We start from the raw sequence: 17,574 nt of genomic DNA, 5'->3' as shown, positions 1-17,574 counted from the left end.
TCAAGAATGAGAAAGATTGAGACACTCTTCTCTCTGTGGTTATTCTGTAAGACTTTTTTTTTTTTTTTAAAGACAAAAATGTAATTGCTTGGAGTAATCTGTGTTCAAGATTTCTGGGTGAAACTGTAGAATATCTAGCTGTCATAAAATAATGAACATGTTTAGTCTATTAATTATAAGTGTCCCATTACATGGTTACTCTACTTTGATTAAATCATGTGACAAATTGGAGATAACGGACCTTTAAAAGTAGTTTCACAGTAGATATGTCTGGGCCATAATTCTTTCTCATTTTAACAGAACAGATTTTAATACTTATGAATATTTTAGAGTTCTACTTAGATTTTTTTTCCCCTCCAGTGAGATAGCTATCATGAAAGCATTTTTTTTTTTTTTTTTATAATAAGCATGGTCCATGTACCTGCTGGAAACTCTTTTTGCTTGCTGGAGGCAGTTCATACAATAATTAATCCTAATTCACTTATATTTATAATAAGCATGGTCCATGCACCTGCTGGAAACTCTTTTCGCTTGCTGGAGGCAGTTCACACAATAATTAATCCTAATTCACTTGAAGGTAGAAACTTTTTACATTAGATTCATCAAGTGTATCTGAGTAATAAGGATTTTTATCTGATTTTGAGTTAAGATGCTGAGACCCTGGTTTAGTAGGGGTCTCATGATGATGAGGCTGACATTGAAGTAGTATTCTGGTTTCCAGAAGAAATATAGAATTCTGTGGGGGGAATTTCTTCATATCCATGTTTTAGAAAAATTAAACAACACTCTGGACCCTTAATAGGTTGTTTTAAACTATATTTAGAAAAAATTAAGTGCTGGAAAAAAAAAACCCACAAGATCATGTCTACGGCCATGCCACCCTGAATATGCCCTATCTCATCTGATCTCGGAAGCTAAGCAGGGTTGAACCTGGTTAGTATTTGGAAGGGATACCACCTAGGAATACCAGGTACTGTAGGTGTAAAAAAAAGTATTAAAAAAAAAACCCACAAAAGCATTAGTCAGTGTCAGTTTACCCTGTAGACTGTGACTCAAATAAAAATGCACTACCAAAATGAACCAGTGAAATAGTTCTAAGAATTTCCTTCTTGGGGGAAGATCATCATGGGGTTGTTTAAATAGGTCATCGTGTTTATTCCCATTTATTTTTATATTTATTTATCTTTCTGGCTCCCGAGGATGAAGAGCAGAAAACTCAGATGGGCAAGTGGATCTTTTCTCATGATAAGTTCTAATTTGGTGTCAAATGTAGAAGAAAAAGATGAGGGTGACTGGAAGACTGCAATTGAAAAGAGATGGAGGATTTTTGACTCTTAGCTATCAGGAGCTTTGAAGATAAAGTCATATCCCAAATGGCAAAATGAAATGATAGGATGAGTAAAAGGTATACTCTATTCAAGCCAGGTAAATCCAGTGTTAGGTTAGGTTAAAATGAAGAAGTATAGCAAGCCACTCAGAGGTGTTCTAGTGTACCTAATTGTATTTGTTTCAAATATCTATTTCGGTAGACACCAAACTACAGTAATTGTCAATGGTAGAGTCACATTTTAAAAAGGAAAAGCCTAATAAAAAAATTCATATGTTAGAATATTTTACTGAGTCATTAATACCTGTGTGGTGCCTATATTGGTGGATCACAAGAGCATGTCCCTGGCGATGCTATCAGTCGTTAGTCATTTGCAGAAATTGCAAGGTATCTGATTTCAGAAGCCTTCCAGAGCCTAACTTATAAAGTGAGTGCAAATCTATGAGTTACAAAGTTTCATCATATGAATCCTGTCATATGTATCAAGATTTCAAATGAAAGATATCCTGTACCTATGAATTTTACTTGATAACAAATGTAATCCTTCGTTTACATTTATTGCCTTTTCTAGAAATTGTTTCTATTCTCTAAGGCTTTCCAGAAATAACTATCCTTTGAGAGGGAAATTATGTTTCTGATAGAAAATGTGTAGATAGAATTTGCATTTAGGATTATTTGTCTGGTAGTTTAAAAACCTGCTAATTTAAACTTAATGGTCATTTATGAGCTCATGTACATATACACAAAAGTACACAAATTGTTTCTTATACTCTATAGCTGTTTCTAGAAGTTAGCCCTGCCTCTTTAACATAATCCTAAATTCCCCAAGATCTACCCTGCCTATCCTCCTCCTTATATTACTCTGAAATATTTGTTAGGTGATGTCAAATTATATTTTTTTGTGTATCTCTCATCCCATCCCACTCACCCCTGAATACAATTGCTCCTAAATTACTTCACAGAACAATATAAATTTTCTACAGCAAATATATTTGGCTTTAGCTGATTTATACTCTGTTACTTGTCATTTATATTTTTGTGTGGAGTGAGTTTTCACACTATTTTCTTATTTTTGTCTTTATGGTTTGCTGTAGAATACGAATCCTTATAGACTTCTAGAATTTTGGCAGGTGAGTTTCACAAGTAAATATTATGAAACAAATTTAATGCTTTGGGAAATCACTTGACACTGGAATCACAGAGTAGGCAAAGGGATGCCATGTTGGGTCCTCAGTTACTCATTGGACATCATGACAAAGTTCTAATTGAAACCCACTCTTTATTAAGACCCTAACACTGACCTAATAGAAACACAATGCCTTAGGAAAATTAATTCACCTGTAGGGAACAGTATTGACTCCTCAGCTCTTCCAGAGATTTAAAGTGTAGTGGTAGGAGAAATGAAGAAAACATCATCTTTACTAAAGAGCAGTGAACCATGCCAGTATTTTACCATCATATTATCATAGCATATTCTAACTTCTAATGCTGCATTAAGTATACTTTATCTAATTATGTTTTTGCACCTAAAGATGGAATACTATTTACAGTTTAATATCTGTACAAGTACCAAAAAGAAGTGGCTGCTCAACACAAACTTATATTTTTGCATTTGATGTGCAATGTGATGATTATGATCAATTATTCATACCCTAGTGAAATGGCATATTATTTTCTTCCAAAGACAGTCTTTTCTTTTTCTCCCACTCTTTTGGACACTGTTGCCAGTTGATGAAACTGATGTTTAAAAGAGTCAATTTTGTAGTCCATTACTTCTGTAGCTTTGTACTTACAGAGCTCATAAATTAAGTGTTCTACTAGTTTGCATTCTTCTTGAGGCCAACCTCTGCACACCTACAGGAGAATCGTTCCAATCCTGTGGCTCTGTGAACACATTTCTTCCCCAGTTGCCTGATGCTCAGAATAATAACAACTCCATTAGAACAGCATCACCAGTATTTAAGATGCTATTTAATTGCAGGCACTTTGTCAATTGTGACTGAAGATAGCTTCCAACTGCAGAACTAACAATGAAGTGTATAAACAGTATAAAACAACCAAACTCTGCCATGTTAGAAAAGAAATAGTTGTTTGAAAAACAGTAGGCTCTCAAAATTTCCACTATGATGTGTGCCATTTTAAAAATAGGCACTAAACTGGTTTAAATATAGACTCTGATACAAACTCATATGAACTGTTTCTCTGGAAAATTCTCAATGAAAAATTAAAGAATAATTATAGATAGATAATGAAATGGATAGCTTATGAACAATGATTTGCTTACCCTGATTAGAAAATGTAATTTCCATTTTGATGTTTGGGTAGGAAAACTTTTTTTCCACCAAGGAAGATTCATGGTATGTTTCTTTGCCTACTAGTTATTCTGAGAATAACGAACACTGCTCTAATGGACTGGTTTTGAATTTCTAGTACTTTGCCATATCAGGAATCATTATAATAGTGCTCACCAGCCATATCTTCCTTTGTCTCCCTTCTCACAAAGTGTTCCCTTTCAGATAAGTGATTGTTCTTTTGGATATAACTTGGTAATGCCACATGTGGTTGTGAGAATGAACTCTGGTAAAAACTCAACATTGTAATGACGTGTGTGTGTGTGTGTGTGTGTGTGAGAGAGAGAGAGAGAGAGAGAGAGAGAGAGAGAGAGAGAGAATATCTTTAAAACATTAGAGAGAGAGAGAGAGAGAGAGAGAGAGAGAGAGAGAGAGAGAGAGAGAGAGAGAGAAAAGAAACTACAGTGACATGAATTTTAGTGGGAAGCAGAACTCTATCTCCAAAAAATGCCAGATGCCTGCTCTTCCTGACCTCTGGCATGTAGAGCTCAGCCAAACAGATGGTCTTGCCTGGAGTTTAATTCAAGAATGAGAACATGAAAAATAAGGATGATCTAGAGCAGCAGTTCTCAAGAATGTTGTCCAGGAACCTCTATGGATCCCTGAAACCCTATCATAGTGTCTACAATGTCAGAACTAATTCCATAATAACACTGGCACATTATTTCCTATTTCACACTCATTTTATCAAGTTTTCTAGAGGCTACATGACATATGATATTGCAACAGATTGAATGCTGTGTAAGCTAGGAGGATCCAGATGTCTTCAGTGAAGTCAGACTTTGAGGAGATTCTGCAAAAATGTAAAACAATATCATTCTTCTCACTAAATTGTTTTGTTTTGGAAAATATAGTTATTAAAATATTTATGTTAGCATGTAATATGTTTACTATTTTAAAAGAAATCATGCATATTTTTAAAAATTCTGTTTTAATTTCCAATGCATTAAAAATATTCATAGACTTTGCCTGTAGTTCTGTTCGTGTGAACTTTTTGGCTTTTATTCATTTTATCTTTTAATGCAGTTTTTTATTCTCTTCAGTTATATGTACACATAATTTAAAAGGTCGAAGTCTACAAAACTTAAGGAAAGCAGTGGTCTCTTGCTCCTCCCTATTTTTCAGAGGCAATGGTTTTCAGTCTCTTAGCTTTTCCTTTTGGTATTTATCTACATCTCTCCAATAAAATATTTACTTTGCCAGTTGTCATTTAACGGTTTTAGGCATATTGGCTTCCTACTCTGGGAAATGAAAACTCAACCCTCTTTCATTTCCCTGCCCTATGTTATAAATTGGTACATTTCTTGTACATTCCTGTTTTGCCAATAAAATTACATAATTTTGCTTAGATTAATAATTTGTCTTTACAGTTGATGACCTTGTAGATGTTATTCAGTTGAGCTATGTTGTTTGTAATGACTCCTTTTTTCTTAATCAACTTTTCCTCTTTGTTAGTTATAATAGTCTAAAAATTTATTTAGAATACCTGTATGTTTGTGATAGTTGGCTCAATTGGAAATAATTTTCATTAAGAATTTTGAAGTTATTTACCCATTCTTTTTCAGATTTTAGTGTTGTTGAACACATTCTAATTCCCCTTTCTTGTATATAACCATTTCTTTTTCTCTAGAGGCTACTATTTTATTTGGCAATAAATGGGCATTTTTAATAAGGAGTCCCATATCCTTCAACTCATGAAATTTTCTTGATATAATTTTTGATGCTGTTTCTCTCCTATATATTCTGTCATCCCAAAACTGCTATTCATTGAATGTTGGACCTCCTGGTATATTTTTCTAATTTTATCTTTTCTTTATAATTTTTAATCTCTCACTTTTTTTCCTATGTTCTGGGAGATTTTCTCAAATATGTCTTCCCACCCTTCAGTTGAGTGTTTAATTTCTGCTGAATTTTCAGTTTCCAAGATCTCTATTTTTTGCTTAAAGATTTCTTTTCTCTCTGATAGTCTTTATTTTATCCAAGTTGCTTCTTTTGTTATTTTTGCTTGTTTTGTTGTTTGCCTTTTACATTAAAGGTTTTCTCAAATGTGTAGTCAACTCACCTGTCCATATATAAGAGTGGCTAACCAAGGCTGTTTAGAAGTTCTTAAGTTTACAGAAAAATAAGTGGAACATAGAGAGAGTTCCTATGTACACTGTCACCATCCCCCTCCTATATTTCTTACTAACGCCTGGGGTTAGTATGGTGCATTCGTTACAACAGATGAGGCACTATTGATATATCATTAACTAAAGTTTATATTTATAGTTTATATTTGGGTTCATTGTGTTGTACATTTTATGAGTTTTAACAAATATATATGACATATATCTACCAGTACAGTATTATATAGAGTAAATTCACTGCCATAAAAATCCCCTGTATTCTACCTATTCATCTCTTCCTCCTTTCCTTATTCCCTCCACCTAAATTCCTGGAAACCAGTTTTCCTGTCCCTATAGCTTTACCTGTTCCAGAATATGTCATATAAATGGAATCATATAGTACGTAGCCTTTTCAGGCTTTGACTTAGTAACATTTATTTAAGATTCCTCCATTTTTTTTGTGGTTTAATATCTCATTTCTTTTTAGTGCTGATTAATATTCCAGTGTATGGATATGCCACTTTTTTTTTTTATCCATTCCCCTGTTGAAGAATAGCTTGGTTTCTTAGAAGTGATCAATAAAGCTGTTGTAAACATTCATGTGCAGACTTTTATATGAACATAAGTTTTTAACCCTTTTGGGTGGGGATACCAAGGAGCATGCTTGCTGGGTTTTATGGTAAAAATATATTTGTTTTATAAGAAACCACCAAACTATCTTCCAAAGTGGCTGTCCTGTTCTGAATTCTCATCATGCCTGTTGTTTCTCATCTTCGCCAGCATTCGGTATGGTCAGAGTTCTGAATTTTGGCCATTCTGACATATGTGTAGTGGCATCTTACTGTTGAGTTCATTCTCATTTGTATTTTTTTTTTTGCTACAATTTTTTTTTTAATTGAAAGGCAGTGGTTTCATTCAGATATTAATAAAGAAGAGTCATTAGAAAGTCATGCATAGAAGCGTACCAGCCACACGTACAGATATTACTTCTTTTTAGGGCAATGGTAGTGGAGAAAAGTCATAAAAACAAACATATTCCCAAATCTTGATTTGATAGGTATAAAAAAATCTGAGAAAAGAGATAATTTATCATTAAAGAGATTCAGTTCAAGATGAGAAGAATTTTTTAAATTATTTTTTTCTTTTTTGAGAATCATTTGTGTTTAGCATCAAAGTTGGAATAGCTTGAGTGACATTAACACCTCATTCATTTTAAATTTCTCATGGTCCTGATGTCATTATCTTTTAATCAGGATGTGTCACTGGAACTGAGATAAGATTTGAACAGACAAGTAGGAGAGAATAGCCTAATCATTAAATTGAGTAAATAGGAAACTGAAGCATCCAATGAGGCTGTTTAGAATTTTAATACTCAATAAATAGGATACTGAGTAGCTGGAAAATTCAGACCCTGCCTTCAGTTGAGAAATGCCTGGATCTGGAGAGTTAAAACTAGGTAACCTGACTGTGGGTTTAAATATTGGTAGGTTCTGACTGGATTCTCTCAGGCAGGACCAGGAGATTAGGTTCATCTTGACCTGTGGATCACTGTTTGGGAAGAAAAATTGAAGTTAAGGTCCACTTACAAAATTTCTTTAGGGTAGAAGTTCAGAAATGATGTTATAAATAGCTTGAATTTGGCCATCATAATAGCACTTGCATAGTTCTTTTACATTACACTTAAAAAATTTTCCTTCTTAGATTTCTCTGAATACATGTGCTGGGCAATATCACCCACAAAGCCTTCAAAAATCAGGCAGCACATATATGTTGATGGTCCTCTCTACTGAACTCCAGACACATGTCTTTCATTCATTCATCAACTCCTTCGTGAACACATCCATTAATGGGTCAAATAGAACAACTTATCAACTATGAGGTCTTGAACAATTTATTTTCTGTGAACCTATTTCCTTATCTCAGAGTCATAGAGAGTATTAAATAAAACAATATTTCAGATTTTTGTGTCTGGGTCCCTACTGCTACTTCCTCAGTATAGAATATCTTAATTTCTTTACTTACCAAAGTACATTAGGAATTTCCTGTTTCTAACCATTCTCACCAGTTCTTGTACTCTCTAAAAGACAGTTTTGTGCTTGCAGAAACAGATCTGTTATGTTCATATGTTTTTAAATCCCCTACATCTTTCACAGTGCCTAATGTATAGTAGACACTCAATAGATTAATGTACATCAATACGAGGATACGGTTTTAAGTTTTTCTCTCTGCTTTTCCTTGTTTTGTAATTATACACACATTATTGACATATTCTGAAAAATAATTTTAAAAAACTAGATATTTTTTAAATGTAAGTTACACAATTAACAATCTGTTTTGACCTGCTTGTATCAAGGTTTTTGGTAAAACTAATAAATACTTTTTGGTCATTAAACTATGTCATCTCAAGTGATGGTTTCAGACCATTGAAAGATTAATTTTAACACTTACATTTGCAAACCAAACCATTAACTTGATTTATTATTAAATAGCAAGTTACGTAATTTGACCAGACACCATGCTGTCAGTAATTTGACAGTAATTATATTGTTTTTCCCCTGGTGACGAAGATTAAGAATACCAATTTACTAAGTTAATGCTTGTGTGGATATTGTCAATAAATAATTGAGTGACTAACTTGGATAAATTTAAAAGCAGATTCTGATATCAGGACTACTGAACTGAAGAGTTCATTTTGGTCAACTAAACTACATTTCCAAACTACATGTGTGTGAAATATAGTTATTGTTTTATTAAAAATATATTTTATTACATTTTGAAAAAAAATTACATATGAGATAAAAATAGCAGAAAAGTTGAAATCAGATTACAGAATATCATCAAAGTGACTCAGGAAGCAGTAATCTTTTTTCTGTAACAGTTGTTAAAAAAGTTTTTACCTTAAGAAACTCTTGCCATTCTTATAATATCTTGATTGGTAAAAATTCACTGTAATAAATTCTTTCTGAAACATTCAATGATGCAATTAAACAAATTTTATCATCTTTAAAGCGTAAAAACGTTATAGAAATATGAAGAGAATAATATCTTCAGGGGGCACTTGTCACTTCACTTCCTTTAAAATTAAAGGTAAACTTAGAGATAAGACTTTTTTTTTACTAACTCTTCTCTACAATTTTTTTTTACTACAAAAAAATAATAGCTCAAATGACATGTGTTAAAACTAAATAGGTAACAATTACACTTCAGATTAGATGTGTGATTTTCCACCCCAATGTCAAATTTTGGACAAGAGCTTGTCCTTTTCCTTGGGGTTATTTCTTTGTTGTATTTGGAAAAGAACATAAGGCAATCAGATATATTAGCCACTTAATATTTAAGTAAAGGCAATATGTCTTTAATTTAGTTTCATTTTGAGAAAAGTTTACTGAAGATTGAAGAAATATTTCAATAATTGAAATATCTGAGTTTTTTAAATTAGATATCTTTAAACTCTTCTCTCATTTTGTAATTTGAATCAAGAATCAAGAATTTCATACATACTGTGAGTTATGCTAATCAAGGTCCAAAAGGCCATATAGCTCTCCCATGGGGAGGATGTGTGGTGTGGAGAAATTCAAGGTAGGGGATAAAACTCCCCCAGAGCATGCTCACTCAAAAATTGGCTATTTTTTAAGGAGGAAAAGATACTCCATTAATTAGAGGGCATTCATTTTACTAGACAATGGCATGAATGTGCTTTGGAAGTGTAGGACTAACTTGCAATTCAGAACACTAGAATGGCAGAGAAGTACATGGAGATAGGTTTTTTTTTGTTTTTTTTTTTTGTTTTTAATTTAAATTTGATGTTTCTGTGAACTCTCTCCTATACTTCTCTATGAAATCTTTGCTAACCTCTTCATTACTCAGTAATGATTTTTGTGAGTGGATTATATGGAGGATTTGTGAAGAACCACCGCAAGGCTGGTGATAAATGACAGTAGAATACAATGGAGATTGCTGAGTATCTGAGTCATATATGTAAAGATTCTCCAAACAACATGATTGTTATCTATACAACATCTTAGAGGTGACTTATTCTTGGGGACTATTTTTCTATCAGTAAGTCTATTGGGGGGCGGGCACATTCTATTTCTGTCTATTCTCACCTCTGGTGTATTTTTTTGTGTGTGTGCATAAATTTCACTTACTCTTGACTATTATAAACCAAGCTCTGTGCATGAAAAAAACCATCACTTAAGTCCTTCAAATTTGTTCCTTTAGGTGGGCAAAGGAAGCAGAAACATAGTCCTCTCTTTCTACTCATAATCTGAAAAATAGGTACTGCGTGGAACCAGCGTTTATACCTTAAAGATTTTGACTCTATCCACATACTTTTGGCCTTTATTTAATTGAAAAAAGCCTGCTACAATTTTGTTTGGGGTTGCATTGAATTTATAGGTAATTCAAGAAGAACAGATATTTTAACATTAAGTCTTATAACCCATGAACAACGTATAACTATTCTTTTATTTGGTCTTCTTTAAATTCTCTCAGTAATGTTTTACAGTTTTAAGCACATAGGTCAGACTTATCCTTAAGTACTTTATATTTTTGATGCCATTATAAATAACATGTTTTTTTATTTGAGTTTCTTATTTACTGTAGTACATAAAATACATTGATCTTTTGTACATAGAGCTTGTATCTAGTAATTTTTTGTTGATTCCATCAGATTTTCTATATAGATGGTTATGTTATCTGTGAAGAAATTCAGTTTTACTCTTCCAATCTGGATGATTATTTTTTCTTCTTTTCTTTTTTCCCATTCTTTCATCTGACTGTATTGTCTAAAACTTCTAGTACAATGTTGAATATAAGTAGTGAGAACATAAATTCTTTTCTTGTGTATAATCTCAGAGGGGAAGCCATTCAACTCTTTCAAATTGAGAAAGTTTCCTTCTATTCCTAATTTGCTGAGGGTTTTTTTTTTTTTTTAAATCAGGAATGGATTTTAGATTTTGTCAAATGCTTTTTCTGTGCCTGTAGAGATGATCATATGTTTTATTTTGATGTCTTTTTTTTTTGTTTGTTATATGGTAAATTACATTCACTGATTTCCCAATGTTAAATTGAATGTACATTCTTGGAATAAATACCACTTGGTTATGATATATTATACTTTTTGTATATTGTTGCATTCAACTGGCTAAAATTTTGTTTAGAATTTTTTTGTCTATGTGGCTTTATTTGTAATGTCTGGTATCGGGGCAATATTAGACTTATAGAATATATTACAAATTCTCTTCTCATCAATTTTTTGGAAGAATTTGTATAGACTTGATAATAGTTCTTCATTAAATGTTTGTTGGATATATAAGTCGAGACATAAAGCCTGGAGTTCTCATTTTGGAAAGGTTTTAAGCTACAGAATGAATTTCTTTAGTAGATTTAGGGCTATTCTGGTTATGTTTTTCCTTGAGAGAACATTGATAACTTGTCTATTTTAAAGAATGTGTCCATTTCACATAAGCTGTCAAATTTTAGGCATCGAGTTAATACTAATACATACTCATTATTCTTTCAATGTCTAAAGATACTAAGGTATAAAGACACTAAGGTATAAAATGAGACCACTGATCTCAGCTCTTTCTTCTTTACAAATGTAAGGATTTATTGCTGTAAAATATCCCCTAAGTGTAGCTTTAGTGGCATTCTACAACTTGTGACATACTGTGTTTTATTTCCATTTCGTTCAAAATACTTTCTATTTGCCTTTGATTACCTTTTTGACATCGGTTATTTAAAAGTAAGTTAGTTAGTTTTTAAATATTTGGATATTTTCCTGATATCTTTCCATTATTGATATCCAGTTTGTTCCATTTTTATTAAAGTTCATGCCTTGTTGACCTGAATCATTTAACATTTATTGAGATTTGCCTTATAATTCACAAAGCTGGTAAATATTCTATGTACACTTGAAGAGAATATGTATTTTGAGTTCATTGGGTAGAAAGGTTATTTAAAGTCAATTAGATCAAGTCGGTTGTTAATGTTGTTTCTGATTTTTTTTTCTACTTGTTCTATCGGTTATTGAGTGAGGGTATTGAAATACCTAACTGTAATTATAGATTTATCTATTTCTTATAGTTCAATAAATTTTGCATTCTTAGTATTCTTTTATTGGATGGTAAACATTGTAAGTTTTACATTGTTGAGTATTAAATATTTTTATAATTCTATAACTATTTTTGTGTTTTTTTTCCTGGGGTAAATAAATTACTTGGAAAGAGTTTTATTCCTTCAAATCTTGCTTTTATGTTTGTTAAGTTTATCTGAAATAATGCTCAGTCTAGAGCTAGTTATTTTCCACTGCTGAGGCAAGACTTTCTTGAGTACACTACCATGAATGATGGATTTTTCCAATCTGCCTGGTGAAGCAGGCACTGTTCCTAGCCTGATATGAGTGCCATGTACTATTCCATTTAATCCTTTTAGATGATTCTTTTTCGGGTCTTGATAAATTTCCTCACACACTTGTGCTCATTAGTAATTTGCTGAATAGTCAAGACTTGATACAGTTCTCCAGAGCACTGTCTCTTTCTGTTCAACTTCCTCCTCTCTGGAACTCTAGTTACCTTTATTTCCCCAGACTCTAATTTTCATCTCATTAACTCACTGAGATCACCAGTTTCTTCCAGGTTTCTTCTCTCTGTGCTATGGCCTGGGAACTTTTTCAACCTGGGACAATTACAAAATTCATCTCGTTTGTTTCCCATTTCTCAGGGACTACTGTCCTTCATTACCTGAGGTCCATTGCCTTGAAAATGATCGTTTCAAATATTTTATCCTTTTTTTTTTTCCGATTGTTTTCTATAAGGACATAAATTTACTTCCTGTTACTATATATCATTAAAAGAAGAAGCCCACATTTGAATTTTATATTTCAGACCTTTTACAGGCATAGAGATAGTCTACAGAATAGACCTTATTGGATTGGTCAGGTGATGTAATTGCTCCTTACGTTAATGAGAGCTAAGGCTATGATGGATTGCATATTAACTTTAAGAATCTGCACTCTCCTCTGAAATCATTATTAGATTTGTTTACACCCAAACCCTTCTGACAGTGCCCATGGGATGGTTTACTGATATCACCAAAGGGATTAGAATGGGAAGTTTTCCGTAGTGTTGTGAAGGTAGTTCAATCCCCTTTGTTTCTTCTGGAGACATCATTAGATACATTGCATTTTAACAAGTCATTTATAATATACAATGAAGAATCTTATATAGCTCAAATACATGTAAGGACACATAGCTTCTCTCAGTTCTATTCCTTTTATCTTTTGGGTAGCTTTCCTTTTTCTGTAAGCCCTTGGCCTTGGGGGAAAAAAGTAATAGATTGTTGGTCTTTCCTCCTTGGATATGTAAGATGGTCCCACTCTAAGTGTCAAGCCTTCAGTCATTAATGACATAATGAACAGGAATTTATTAAACCTTCTCCCTAAATTCAATGGCCTGATCTACTGACCTTCAGGTCTTGCTCTTCTCCATTAAAAAAACAACAAAACAACAAATAGCACTGTGGGCATTTTTTTTTTTTAACTTTTATATCTGGATTCCTTTGCAGAAAATTACCAGCTGTGATATTTTCTGGATTGTTCTCACTTCAACAATACATTCGTCCACTCCCACTGAACGCATGTACATGCTTAGGGAGTAGGACCACTTCTTATGCTCTCTATTGTCCCATTAAACCAATTTGGGAGGACTTTCTGCTTTTAAAATATAAAAGCCTTCCAATTATATAACCTAAATGTTTTAAGCCTAATTTTCATTAATATTTTGTTTCATTGTTTCCTAAGGCTGCAGAAGATTTTATTCCTTAGTTTTTAAACTATTTGTGTTTATATCTTATCTGTGCAAAGAAAGTTGTCTGTACAGGTTTAAATTACATTTTTTCTTCTATGTGTTTAATACCACAAATTCCAAAAGTTTATGCCACATTCAACATACCAATATGTTAGCTATAGTCTTAAAACATAGTTCATATTTTCATCACTTTTAAATGTATGTTCTATTTGGCTATCAATTTCATTCTGAAAGAACTGTGATTAAGGAAAATATGTGGATAACTTTCTCTATAAATGTTAGTAAATTTAAATATGGGTTTATCATTGAGATTTTAAATACACAACTAGAAATCTTAATAATAGATATCTAAAAACACCCATTCTTTTTTCATCAATATTATCTCTCCTTTAGAGCTTTTAATTTTCTGCCACAAAATCGAGATCTTAAGAATACTACCAAAGACTTTTTAATGAGAGGCAAGATTCACATATTCTCAAGGGGGCAATGTAAAGCAATTTTAGCTATTAAAAGATAATATCAAAGAGAGCACAAGTGCAGAACCTGAAAAATGGATCAATTAGGAATCTATTGTATCCTTGGAAGCAGGAGGACTTCAATTAAAAAATTGAGACCACAGCTATTAATATTACTAAATGAAGACAACAAAAGCTGTGCTAGATTTTCATTTACTATTATAATACCCAAAGGCCAATGCAGCTGACATATAAGGTTAAAATATTCATTTCCTCATGACTACATGAATTCTCCAAAAGTAGCTTTTGTCAGAAAAGAACTTCAGCCTTTAGAAGAGTTTTCTTGATCTGTTTAAACTCTGACCTCTCTCCTGCATGGTACAGCGTATTTATTGACTATTAGCAGGAGAAGAACAGAGCTCTCCTAAATATCATAATTAGGATGTGATATCAGTATATCTATATGAATATAGATGTATGTATATAAATTTATATATTTTTTAAAGAATTTATTAGCTTACAATGAGATGTTAATACTTGACATCAGAAAATTCTGTTTTCTATCAGACAATTTAGTTAATTCTATTTTCCAAGTAGATGGACAATCTGGCCACTTTTTATTGTATCAGATATCACACCAGTCCCAGACATCACCATTTCTCCCCCGGATTACCCCCATAGCATTCTAGCTGGTCTCCTTGCTTTGTCCCCTGCCCCTTTACAGTCTATTCTCAATAAAGAAGCTGGAATGATACTTTTAAAGATATATCTAGTAATGTTCCTCTCAGCTGAAACCCATGATGGCACCCCAAGTAAAAGCAAAAGTACGACCTGTAAGGCTTTACCTGATCTTGCCTCCTGTTTACCTTCTAGCTTCTTCTAAAACCTCTTTCCCAAACACTTGTTTGGCCCAGCCACACTGCTTTCTTTGCTCTTTAATAGACCAGGGGTGCACCCGTCTTGAGGCCTTAGCACTGACTTTTCCTTCTTTCAGGGATACTACTTCCACAAAGATTGTCATGACTACCAGTTTCACCTTTTACATTTAAATCCTTGCTCAAATGTCTACCTCCCAAATAAGATTTTCCTTTATCACCCTATTTAAAACTGTCTGTGCCCCCACGGAACCTTAAGTTCTGTCTCCTGCACTACATTTTTTTTGTTGTTTTAATTTGCCAGAGCAAATAATAGGTACTTAATTCATATTTGTTAACTGAGTGAAAGAAATGTATTAATTTATCTCAGTGACACTTGAAATCAATACAGGAGAAGGCTAGCTAGGATGAGATTTACTTTATAGTTATAGGCTAAATATTTCTTTCTATAAATTTAACTTATACATAGAGAAACTCCTTTATTTTGCTTCATTAGCATCATTTAGACCAAATGCATTTATAAATAGTGGATGCTTTGTTGTGCATCTTAGTTTAGATCATCCATACCCAGTATTTGTCCTGTGTAAGTAAATTTATTGAATTCACTGGGATAAGTGTGAAGTAACTGATAAAAAGTATATTTCCACAACTTGTAGTTGGTTCTAATTATTTATCTGTCCTGGGTCAGGGTGTGAACATTTAAGTACACTTGAGTGATATGTTCTTTCAATTCAGATTAGATATAAAAATGCTTATTATCATGAAGCTTCAACAGCTATAGCTTTTGCATAGAAATACTGACTGCAGTAGTTCCAAAAGAAAGAAAAATAGATTATATATAAACGGTAACACTAACATGTCTCTTTTAGCTTACACATCCATGGTTTAATTGAACTGAACATCAGTATCAGAAACACAGCTAATGCTTTGTTTGAATAATATCTATTTGAATTGATTTCTGTTGTTTGAAAGGAATTATTTCTTAAATGCTCTTTGATGGGTCATGAAGCCAATAACTATATTTCCTTAAAACAATTTTAGGTTTAATGATATTTCCTTTGTGTAAAATAATTTTTTAAACAGAACATTGTTTACTAATACAGAAAACTGATAATTATCTAACCTGAACGTTAGAAACACTTCCCAATTTGAAGATACTTACTGACATTGAAGGTCAGTAAATTCTTAAAATTTGTCTTACCAGGATTATTAATACACCTGTTTATACTTCACTGCTCACATTTGGGAAGGAGGATTGGAGGATCTGAGAGCCATTGCCAAGATGATCCCGAAGCCTATTTTGGAATTGCTTCATTTTTTCTTCATTACAAAATGTAATGGTGATTGCAATATGCAGTCTTACACAATAAAAAAGTTATACACACAAGCAATTTAAAAAAAAAACACACACACAAAACACCCAAGTGTAGTGGCATCTAATTCAGCTATAGAAATGCAACTGTGTATGAACAAATACAATTTTACTCTATCATTATCATTATTGTTACTAGAGCATCTGGATGTCGTTACTGATGTGATTGGAACACTCCTGGCTGATATTTTTAGGGTCACCTTATCAGTAACACTTTGATGCCTCGCACTTCTTGTTCCCATTTGTTCGAACAGTAGAGATTCTTGTATTATTGATGCTTTCTCTTGTTTCAACAATTATTTATTTAGCACACACTCAATTTAGGTATCACTTAATATCCTTACATGTTTAACTCAAGTGCCCTCTAGGCAGTAGTTTCTTGGTCATAAGTAAGGTCACTTCTAAATCAGTGCTGGTCAATAGAATTTTTTATGATGATGGGATTGTTCTATAGCTGTATTGTCCCATATGGTATCAACTACTAGCCACATGTGGTTGTTGAGTATTTGATATGTAGCTAGCATGACTAAGGAAATGAACTCTACATTTTATTTAAATTTAAACAGCCATATATAGGGAGTAGCTACCACATTAGACCTCTCAGTCCAGGATATTATTATTTCTTCAAGCTTAATAGATCACACAGAGAATTTGGACAAGAATGGCTGTGTTCTCTCTCTTTCAACTCTTGACCTCCATGGAATTTGGGCCTTTATCTGTTCCCTTTTAAGCTTCTCTGTAGCACTAATCATTGTACTGATTAAGGACCATTGTTTGCCCTGTTGTCAGTCAGCTCCTGAATCCTCAGGACTGATAAGTCCCTTTGACCTCTGGGGTGACCTTGGTAGAATCTGGAGTCCAACCATTCCCCAGCCCCCACCATGACTTTGTGTTTTTACTACCTCCTTTCCCTCAAAGCTGAGGGTTGTTTCTGGTCCATCTGGAGTGCTCAGTCTCCTACCACTAAAGCAGATTCTGTGGACAATTTTTAAAGGTATCTGCCATTCTACCACTATGTCCATAAAACCAATGAGGAAACCAGTTGTATAAGTTGCATGCTGGGTTTCATTTATAAAAGATTATTACAAAATTTATTGAAAAGATTCAAAGTGTTGTCTGCAGCTTGCAGCCTTCCATGCTAATTCCTGAATGCTGGACCTTATTCTCTTGTTATACCTCTCACATGAGTATATAGGCATGTTCACCTAAGCTGGAGTAGGGTTTGGATGGAAGGTCTGTCTTGACACCAAATTTAAAAACTTCTAGTTCATTTTCCTTTTC

General features: G+C 33.1%; 1 protein-coding gene and 1 pseudogene across 1 annotated transcript in view; one reads left to right on the top strand and one right to left on the bottom strand.

The window, feature by feature from the left end:
* LOC102886631 (60S ribosomal protein L32) overlaps positions 1-17,574 on the bottom strand; it is a 176,687-nt gene that overhangs the window by 147,741 nt on the left and 11,372 nt on the right. The gene's annotated exons all lie outside the window — the stretch shown is intronic.
* LOC112475983 lies at positions 864-982 on the top strand (annotated as a pseudogene).

The sequence above is a fragment of the Pteropus alecto genome, unplaced genomic scaffold, assembly GCF_000325575.1.
Source record: "Pteropus alecto unplaced genomic scaffold, ASM32557v1 scaffold92, whole genome shotgun sequence".
NCBI classification, from domain to species: Eukaryota; Metazoa; Chordata; class Mammalia; order Chiroptera; family Pteropodidae; genus Pteropus; species Pteropus alecto.
Note: the sequence above shows the minus strand (reverse complement) of the source record. Positions and strands in the feature narration are given on the sequence as shown.